At 46.4% G+C, this 10,067-nt stretch overlaps 1 long non-coding RNA gene across 1 annotated transcript; it reads right to left on the reverse strand.

The window, feature by feature from the left end:
- Window positions 1-379: 379 nt before the first annotated feature.
- Window positions 380-8,038, reverse strand: LOC108289149. The gene is made up of 3 exons (XR_001819018.2): window positions 7,808-8,038; window positions 1,422-1,491; window positions 380-593 (listed from the first exon to the last, which is right to left on the reverse strand). It is a non-coding gene; the product is annotated as an uncharacterized LOC108289149 (long non-coding RNA).
- Between the last annotated feature and the right edge of the window lie 2,029 nt (window positions 8,039-10,067).

A 10,067-nucleotide genomic window follows, 5' to 3' on the forward strand; every position in this document is an offset into this window, starting at 1 on the left:
CACACCTAGCAACATCTAAGAGAGCACCATGTAATCAAACACATCAATAGTTCTGCAGTGAAATATATAGTGGAATAAATAAAACTTGTAAGAGTATTTCCATTCGTTCATATCGGGCTTTGCTGGCTGATGAGTTCTGGTGCCAAATTTATAAACAGCTTTGAGTTTTCAGAGCCTTAAAGATTTCAAAACTGCAGTTAAGTACTAGTAGTGTGAACTCACATTATTAATCATCAGTTAGAAGATAATTCTTCTCCGTTTTGAGCTAAAACATACAGAACCATTTCACTGCTTAGACAGCAGTGCTTTGGGATGTGTTTTAAATATGCCATTGCCCTAACAACAGATTTTTGGACTTGATTTTTGTATATTACCTGTTGAGAACATAGCGACGATGGTTTGTGAAAATGCTGACCACAGGATTCCATAGTTCACAGGTCAACGTGGCGTAGCAGAGCCAAGCAGGGAGCCTGGCCAGCTCTGGAAGTGCTTTGCTCCACCACAGGCCATCTAGCAGTTCCTGAGCGGGGTGGCGGAATGGACAGACCAGAGTGCCTCTTCTCATCTTCTCGCTGCTCCTTGGAGTCCACTGGCTATTCTGTGAGTAAGTGGAAAACTTATGCCATCAGTAGAATAATTAAAAGAAAGTACTTTCTCAGACAATGATTTCCAATGTCTCTGAAGAATAAAGTAGCATTCAAAGGGTCTGATGTTCAGACAGTTGTATTTTAAGTAAATACTGTAAATATCATATTGGTTATTAAATATCATATTGGGTATAAAAGCTTTGCCATGCGAGGCAAGTTAATTCACTCTCAGAAACCCCAATTATATAAATGCTTATTGCTTTTAGAGAGAGTTAAAGGGGGTACCATATAATCCCCTGATACTGGAAATAGAAAAGGAACTCCTTCCCCAAGTACGATCTATGGATAAGGTTAACTCTACATTATATTGCACAAATTTCAGCCTTTTCTTTGACAAATGATCAAAAAGAAAGGCAGGACTCAGAACAGACCTAGAAATAGGACAAAGTGTGAGGAAATAGTTAAACTGATTAGAAAGAAGAAAAGTGGGAGGGACATGAAAAGTCTTCCACCCGGGGAGCAGGAGGAGAATGCTCGCCTCCTTTGTCTCTTCCAGACTACTCACTTGAGGGCAGCAGCTTGGATGGGGAGGAAGGACAAAGCTGGCATGAGCACAGGGAGCTCTGAGTCTGCGAGGGCTTCCAGACTGGGGCTGTCTCTCTTGGGGAAGACATCCTTGGTTTTGCAGAGACAGAGATGGCCCAGGAGGACAAGCAAAGAGCAGGTTTTGCTTCGGCATTGGGCAGATCCTGCATGTGTGCGTACTCTGGAGGGCAGGAACTGCCCTCACACAGAAAGCACGTGCCCGAGTGAAATGCCCTTTTTATTTCATACCCTGGGACCCTTGGCACCATGGCAGAGCTGCAGGAGCATGGGGAGCTCTTCTTCCTGAAGTAAACACAACCTGGTAGACAGGAAACAGAAGTCAGAGAATTCTTCAAGAACACCAGAGAGTAAAAAGAATTTACTGGTTAACCATAATTAATGCTTTTAAAATGAGGCTTGGAAATCCCTTCTGTGGTTTGCAGACCCAAGACGTTTGCATCCTAATCCCTAAAACCTATGACTCTCTGACTTTACATGGCAAACGAACTTTGCAAATGTGTTTGTGAGATAGGGGCTAAAACAGAAGGCTAAGCACTGCCATCTTACAGAGAAGCCACCTGGGCCCTGGGCAGAAGTGTCCTTCCCAGAACTATTACTGTACTGCAATTCTCAGAAGTGTTAAGGGTAAAAATTCTCACTGCTTCCCCCCTCCCCTTGCAACAAACTGCTAACTTTTGCTTCTGTACAGACAGCTTTCCTTGCACACCCCTGAGCCCCCCAAACAAGGATGTGGTTTTGCAGCTTAAATGTCTTGCTTCCCCTGAGCTCGGGGCCACGGGTTGTAGAGACATGAGTCCTCCGTGGCCACCAGCAATAAAGACCCTGCAATTTGGCATACTTTTGTCTTAGTGTTGATTTTCTTCTCACTCAGGTGTAACATTTGGGAGGCCCCAGTGAGATTTTCCTTTCTCCGTCCATCACCAGACAAAAGCCATCTCAAAGCCTCGGATGGGCGGTTGCCCCAGCCCTGGGGATCTCTAGGGGAGATGCCCTGAGATGTTCCAAGGCCCCAGGAACGACTAACTGTGCTGCCAACGCTCACCCCAAATTCTTGAGTGTCCTGGGAACCTCTGGAAGTAAGTGTTCTGGAATCTGGGGACTGGTCCATGGGTATCTGTAGCCCGAGTCAGGGGACCAGACGCAGTCACTGCAACTCTGACCCTAGCAAGCCTCCCCGAGACGTCGCCCCAGGCTCTGGCATCTGGTAGCTGGTATAGTGGGTATCAGCGTTCAGTTGTTTTCCGTAACTTCTGTGTGAGTGAGAGAATGAGTGTGTATATATGTAGTCCCATGGCTAGAAGGCTATAGGGCTTGTGAGGGCCTTCACCCACGGTTCCACGGGAGCGTCATAAGGCATAATGGTGATTCACCTCAGAACCAAAAATTCTGAGGTGACCAGGCCCAGGGTTTATACAGGTACACCTTAGCCCAGACATCCTGAAACATCCCTCTGGGGATGTGGCCGGGCAGGCATCAGACTGGTCTCCCATCTGAGGGGCACCCATCCTTTGTCTGTCAATCCCGTATGTGGTTTTGTCTGTATTGCAGATTCACCAGTTTTGTTAGACTTTTGTTGGCTGTTATACAATGGTTCAGACTTGCTTCCCTTTAGGCAGAAAACATTCTACGGTGGCTGACGGACCACTGGGTGCAGGGGACCTTTACTGAGTTCATGCCTCTGGAAATAACTCTGGTCTGTTTCCTTTTCCTATTCCTTTTCTATCATTGAGGCCTCGCTCTTCCTTTCCTCATTCTTCCTCTATTTCATGTCTAAGAGAAAATTCTGCCCTTGGTGACTTGGGTGTAATTTTTCACTGTCTTAGGAAATCAAACCTTAAATAAGAACCTACCAGCCCTCTTCACCTGTTTAGGGTGAAAAAGGAGTAATTGTCTCTTCTGTCAAAAGAGAGAAGAGAGGACAGAGGACAAGAAAGTAAGGGAGGGGAAGAGGAGAAAGGACAAGAAAGAGAGACAGAGAAGAGAGGAGAGAGAGTGAGAGAAATAGGGAGAGAGAAATTTAATGCTTTTTAGGGTCCCTGTGTCAAGGTGAACAAAAACCACAGGCGTGGGAAACTCGCAGCCAGCCTAGCAGCTGAGAGCTCAGAGCAGCTGCGAGCTCACTTTTAAACTGACACCAAAAGTGTTTTTTCCTTTCTCTGCCGACTGTCAGCCCTGCCCGGCTTCTAGACAGGCCACACCACCTCAGGGTGCAGTATTTATTTGCATCCAAAATATGACTCAAGAAAGCTTTCTGCCTGCCTTTACTACAAGTGGCCTGTTAGCACAGTAGTTAAGGTATAGGGCCTGCAACTGCAAGTTGCTCGTTCAAATCCTCAGTGGAGCCAGTCTTAAATTTAAGAGGAAACCTCTTGGAAAAATTCAAAAGCTAAAAGCTATAAAATTTTATGTTCAGTATAATTTCTCTTGCTTAAAATCGGCTCGCTCTATAGCACAACTTTTCCATCTAAATTGGCTTAAAACAAACCAAAAAAGCATAGTTAAAACCGGTTCCAGGACCCCGAGAGAAACCAAATGGAGTCATCTAGCTCCCAGCCCTGCACCCCTCTCCAATGCATGATGGCCAATTTCAAAATGGGGTTTTCAGGACAATATGCGGAAAAATTAACACCGGGAAAACTCCGCACATTGTGTGAACTAGAGTGGCTGTCGTTTGGAGTGGGGTAGCCAGACACGGGAACCTACAATCCAAAATTCACCCAAGCAGTATGGAACATTGTAACGGGTCTCCCTGGGCACACTGACCAATACCCATACATTGATCAGTGGCTGAATCTGGTCTGACGCCCCCCTACCATGGTTAATCAGATGTATACAAAAGGCCATGGAGGTCCAAGACTTGCCCCCACCTTACCCTAGGCCTTCTAGGCAACACCCCACCCTGGACAGCACCAGTGGCCAGCCCTTGTCCCCACTGCACACTCGCAGAGGGGCCCCACACCCACCCGGGGTTCTTCCCCTCCAACACACGCCCCCAAAGGAGGGCAGTAGCTGGGGTCACCCCTTCTTTGTCCACATCCCCTTTTCCTCAAGTGACTTGTACAATTGGGAGGCTCAGCACCCTCCATTCTCTGAAAAGCCTCAGGTACTCACAGGACTCCTGGAGTCAGGTCTGCAGACTCACCGCCCCACCTGGAATGACGGTCGGCAGTTACTTTGCATTCTGTTTACCACTGAAGAAGAAAGCAGAATTAAATAAAAGGTCCTTAAGGCCATTATAGGTCTGGTGAAAGGCACAATAGAGGAAAACCGAGACCGGATTAGAGACATTTTTCCCTCTAACCCCAGTGGGACCCCAACACCTCGGGGGTTACCAGGCTCTGAACACTTTTCATCGGTATCTTTTAACAGGGATTAAGGGGGCAGCTAGGAGGCCCACACCCGGGCCCATCCTGATACATGGGTAACACCCCCTATGGGCACCAAGGAAAAAAAAACTGTCCAGATCACAGGCACAACCAGTGCCTAAAAAACATCTTACAGTAATATTACTCAGCTGTTTCCTTTCTACAATCCTGCATGTAGTTGGAGCTATACTGAAACATTTAGTGCCAATAGCCATATAGTAGCCTATAGTGGGAGGAATGCCTAGAGCAATCACAGAGCAGAAGCAGCTCATGGGAAAGCAGCCAGACCAGGACAAAAATCAAAGATCCAGGTGGTGGCGTCCCTGCCTGAAAGGGCATAGCTGTATGGCAGGCTAGGAGCGAGTGCCTCTCCTCCTGATAAAGGAGTTGTAGTACTTTGCATCGAGCTCCTGTGGAAAGTAGGCCTCAGGCCTAAAATCCTGTAAGTAACTGAGGGAGAAAAACCCCTCTGGTGTAACCAGTCACAGGGGCTGCACACCCTGTCTTTTCTTGCTTCTGTGCTAGCTCAAATCATCCTCCCATAAATATCTAAAAAGAAAAGCACACGTCTGTCAGCTCCCAGTGCATTAAGCTTACAATATTCTTCAATCAGAAATCCTTTGAAATCTCCAGCCCCCGACTGTGCACAGCCCACCTCCCTGCATAGGTGACATAACAGGGTGGACTCCTTGCTTATAGCTCTGCCAGCCCCAATTCTGTCCCCTCCAGAAGGGTGGATTCTGCCAGACACAAGGACTGTGGTCACCGAGACCTTAGGATGGGCCCTAGTTAGAACACACACCAGGTCACATGCTGAGGACAGACAGGACTAAGCTGCTGAGGGCTGGATACCGCATTCCACATCTGCACGAATTTGTCAGGGAAACCACAACTCGGTGTAATGCATGTGCCAGGGTAAATGCTTTGATCAGGCAGGAATACGACTTGGGGGTGCTAGCCCTGGAGAACACTGGGAGGTAAACTTCACTAAGGTAAAGCCCCCGGTGGGTGGCCACAAATGCCTTCTTGTATATGTGGACACGTACTCCGGAAGGGTCGAGGCCTCCCCCACTAGGTCTGAGGCCGCTTTAGTGGTTATGAAAAACTATTACAGGACCTGTTCCCTCGGTCCAGCCTGCCCCTGACTCTGGAATCAGATAATGGCCCCGCTTTCACATCCTAAGTTTCTCAGGGCCTGGCCGAGGCCCTGGGCATATCCTACACTGTGCCTATCACCCCAGAATTCAGGACAAGTTAAAAGAATAAACCAGACCATTTAAAAAACTCTAACAAAGTTCATCCTAGAGACTGGTGAAAACTGGGTCAGCCTGCTTCCTTTTGTCCCCCTCTGCGTCCAATACACACCCTACCAAAAAGGCTTCTCTCCCTTTAAAATTATGTGTGACAGACCTCCTCCCTTGCTCCCAAAACCCGCAGATACCATGCAAACTGAAATCCATAACCGTGCACTCCTTAAGTCCTTACGGGCATTCCAGTCTGTTCAATCCCAGGTACAACAGCTCATCAGAGACACTGGTCCCACCCCAGTGAACCTCACTGCCCAGCGGATGCACCCCTTCCAGCCTGGAGACTTGGTCCTTGTTAAAAAAATTCACCACCTCTGGTGTCACCCCCCATTGGAAGGGACCCTACACAGTCATCCTGACCACCCCACTGCACTCAAGGTGGACGGATTGACTGCCTGGATTCACCACACCCACGTCGAGACTGCCCCACTGAAAAAGCAATGGAGCGTCAATCACTCATCCCTGGACCCGCTAAAACTGAGACTTCTGCATTCTTCATGATCACCGCCTTCTTAGCCCTTACTGTAAGCCCCCATGGCAGACCCCCGCCCTTGGAGCCCAGCTACTATCAATGGATCCTTACCGTGGGCTCCATGGAAGAGTATGTTAGTTCCCTAATACGACAGGGATCCACTCTTGTCAACTTAACCCTGAGTACACACCAACAAAACCCAGTTGTCTTCACTTTAGACCTCTGTACCCTCCTGGACAAAAGCCTAAATATCGGGGCCAGTGAAAATACCATGACTAAGGGAAGAGGGGGAAGCAGAGTAGGGGTAAAGGAAACAGGATATGGCAGCACACAAACAGAACAAAATCTTCAGACCATGGGATTAGACTTATGCCCGGGTCCACCCAAAAAAAATGGAACTGTGGAGATTTCAATGAGTTCCTTTGCCCCCACTGGGGATGTGAAACTATCTCTACCATATCAAAATATATCAAAGACAAAGACTCACCATATCAAAATATATCAAAGACAAAGACTCATTCATCTCCTTTCAGTGGATGTCTCCCCCATCCCAGTGCTCTGCCGGGTCCTGTAACGCAGTCAAAATAACTGTAACTACCCCAGATAGTATATAAACAACAGGGCGAACTTGGGGGCTCAGGGTATATACGGACGGGTGGAATATGGGAATCAGGCAGACTCCCTAGCTGAGATGGTACTCCAAAATAGATGGGGGCTAAACTTATTGTTCCTAAAACAAGGGGGGGGGGGCTCTGTGCAGCTCTCAATGAACAATGCTGTTTTTACACTAACAAATCTGGACTTATCTGAGACAGCCTTGCCCTAGTTAGACAAAATCTAGAAAACAGAAAACACCTCTGAAAAGCTTCTGAAAGTTGGTATCAAAAAATATTCTTCTGGTCTCCCTGGCTCACCTCCCTACTCACAGGATTGGCAGGACCCCTAACCCTACTCATATTGGAACTAATGTCTGGCCCTTGCCTTTTAAATCAGCTACTCAAAATAATCCAGACAAGAATAAATTCTGTAAAGTTAATGGTCCTAAGATCCCAGTATGGGCCTTTGAGCCACACTGACCAAACAGTCTTAATCAGGAATCAATGATTTGATTCATGTGCAAAACAACAGGGGGGAATGAAATAGGGGCTAAAACAGAAGCCTGAGCACTGCCATCTTATAGAGAACCCACCTGGGCCCTGGGCAGAGGTGTTGTTCTCAGAACTGTTATTGTACTGCAATTCTCAGAAGTGTTAGGGGTAAAAATTCCCACTGCTATCCCCCTCCCCTTGCAACCAACCACTAACTTTAGCTTCTGTACACACAGCTTGCCTTGCATACCCCTGGGCCCCCCAAACAAGGATGTGGTTTTGCAGCTTAAATGCCTTGCTCCCCCTGAGCTCAGGGCCACGGGTTGGAGAGACATGAGTCCTCCGTGGCCGCCAGCAATAAAGACCCTGTAATTTGGTGTACTTTTGTCTTGGTGTTGATTTTCTGCTCGTTCCGGTGCAACATTTGAGTTAAGGACCTGGAGATGGGGAGATGATCCGGGATTATCTGTGTGTGCTCAGTGTTATTACAAAGGTCCTTGAAATCAGGGGACCTCTCCTGGCTGGTCAGAGAATGCCAGAAGACACCATAAGAAGGGTTAGATCCTTGAGGAATCGCCACACTGTCTCCCACAATGGTTAAACTAATTTACACTCTCACCAACAGTGTAAAAGTGTTTCTATTTCTCCACATCCTCTTCAGCATCTGTTGTCTCATGATTTTTTAATGGTCGCCATTATAACTGGTGTGAGACGGTATCTCAGTATGGTTTTGATTTGCATTTCTCTAATGACCAGTGATGATGAGCTTTTTTTCACATGTTTGTTGGCTGCATAAATGTCTTCTTTTGAGAAGTGTCTGTTCATATCCTTTGCCCACTGGGTAACTGGCTAGCTATATGCAGAAAACTGAAACTGGACCCTTTCCTTATACCTTATACAAAAATTAACTGAAGATGGATTAAAGACTTAAATGTAAAACCCCAAACCATAAAAACCCTAGAAGAAAAGTTAGGCAATACCATTCAGGACAAAGGCACGGGCAAAGACTTTATGATGAAAACACCAAAAGTAATTGAAACAAAAGCCGAAATTGACAAATGGGATCTAATTAAACTAAAGGGCTTCACGTAACAACAACACCACCACAAAAAACCTGTCAGTGTGAACAGGCAACCTACAGAATGGGAGAAAATTTTTGCAATCTACCTATCTGACAAATGTCTAATATCCAGAATCTGCAAGAAACTTAAATTTACAAGAGGAAAACAACCCCATCAAAAAGTGGTCAGAGGGTATGAACAATCACTTCTAATAAAAATCTGACCTCCTGTGGGAGGGACCCAGTAGGAGGTAACTGAATCATGTGGCCGGTTACCTCCTGGAGTTCTCATGATAGTGAATTCTCATGAGATCTGATCGTTTTATAAGGGGCTCTTACCCACCTCACTCCACACTTCTGCTAGCTGCCACCATGTGAAGAAGGATGTGTTTGCTTCCCCTTCCACCATGATTGTAAGTTTCCTGAGGCCTCCCCAGATCCATGGAACTATGAGTCAATTAAAACTCCCTCTTAGAATTACCCAGTTTTGGGTTTGTCTTTATTAGCCACCTGAGAACAGACTAATACGACTTAAAATTCTCTCAAAATGTGAACAGAGACCCAAACTTTTAAATAAAGATGCTGTCATTTACTAATAACGTACGCGAAGGAAAGAGTTGTAGGAGAACAAGAGAGAAAGAGCGAGAGAGGGAGAACCCCAGTGAGTGCATGCAGTACTCAGGCAACGTACTCTTCCTCAGCTGCTCAGCAGCGTCACAAAGTGACCCACGCCCTTTATACACCTCTACACGGTACACATTGCCAGGCTGAAAGTGTCTGGCAATTTGAGCATGATGCCAAGGTCTTTGCCCAAGAACCTCCCTTCTCCATGGTTAAAAATAGAGGTCAAATCTCTATTTTTCCCACAAAGTAACATGAAAGAAAAACATGTTTGAACATCACAAAGCATAGCCTCCTTCATTGTTTATTCTTCCCACATTCTGGATCCTGTTTGTTAGAAAGGTAGTAAGAAAATAACAGCGTGGCGATTCCTCAAGGATCTATAAATAGAAATTCCATTTGACCCAGCAATCCCATTACAGGTATATACACAAAGGATTATAAATCATTCTATTAGAAAGACACATGCACACGTATGTTTGTTGTGGCACTGTTTGCAATAGCAAAGACCTGGAGCCAACCCAAATGCTCATCAATGATAGATTGGACAAAGAAATCGTGGTCCATATACACCATGGAATACTATGCAGCCATAAAAAGCAATGAGTTCGTGTCCTTTGTAGGGACATGGACGAATCTGGAAACCATTATTCTCAGCAAACTGACACAAGAACAGAAAACCAAACACTGCACGTTTTCATTCATAGGCGGGTGATGAACAGTGAACACGTGGGCACAGGGAGGGGAACATCTCACACGGGTAGATTAGGAGGTGGGGGCCAGGGAAGAGGCGGCACAGTGGGGGGGCAGTGGGGAGGGATAACACCAGGAGAAACACCTGATGTAGGTGACAGGGGACAGAGACAGCAAACCACCACGGCATATGTGTACCTATGCAATAATCCTGCAGGATGCGCACATGTACCCCAGAGCTTAAAGTACAATTAAAAAAAAAAAAAAA

Source organism: Cebus imitator, unplaced genomic scaffold (assembly GCF_001604975.1).
Source record: "Cebus imitator isolate Cc_AM_T3 unplaced genomic scaffold, Cebus_imitator-1.0 Scaffold392, whole genome shotgun sequence".
NCBI lineage: Eukaryota > Metazoa > Chordata > Mammalia > Primates > Cebidae > Cebus > Cebus imitator.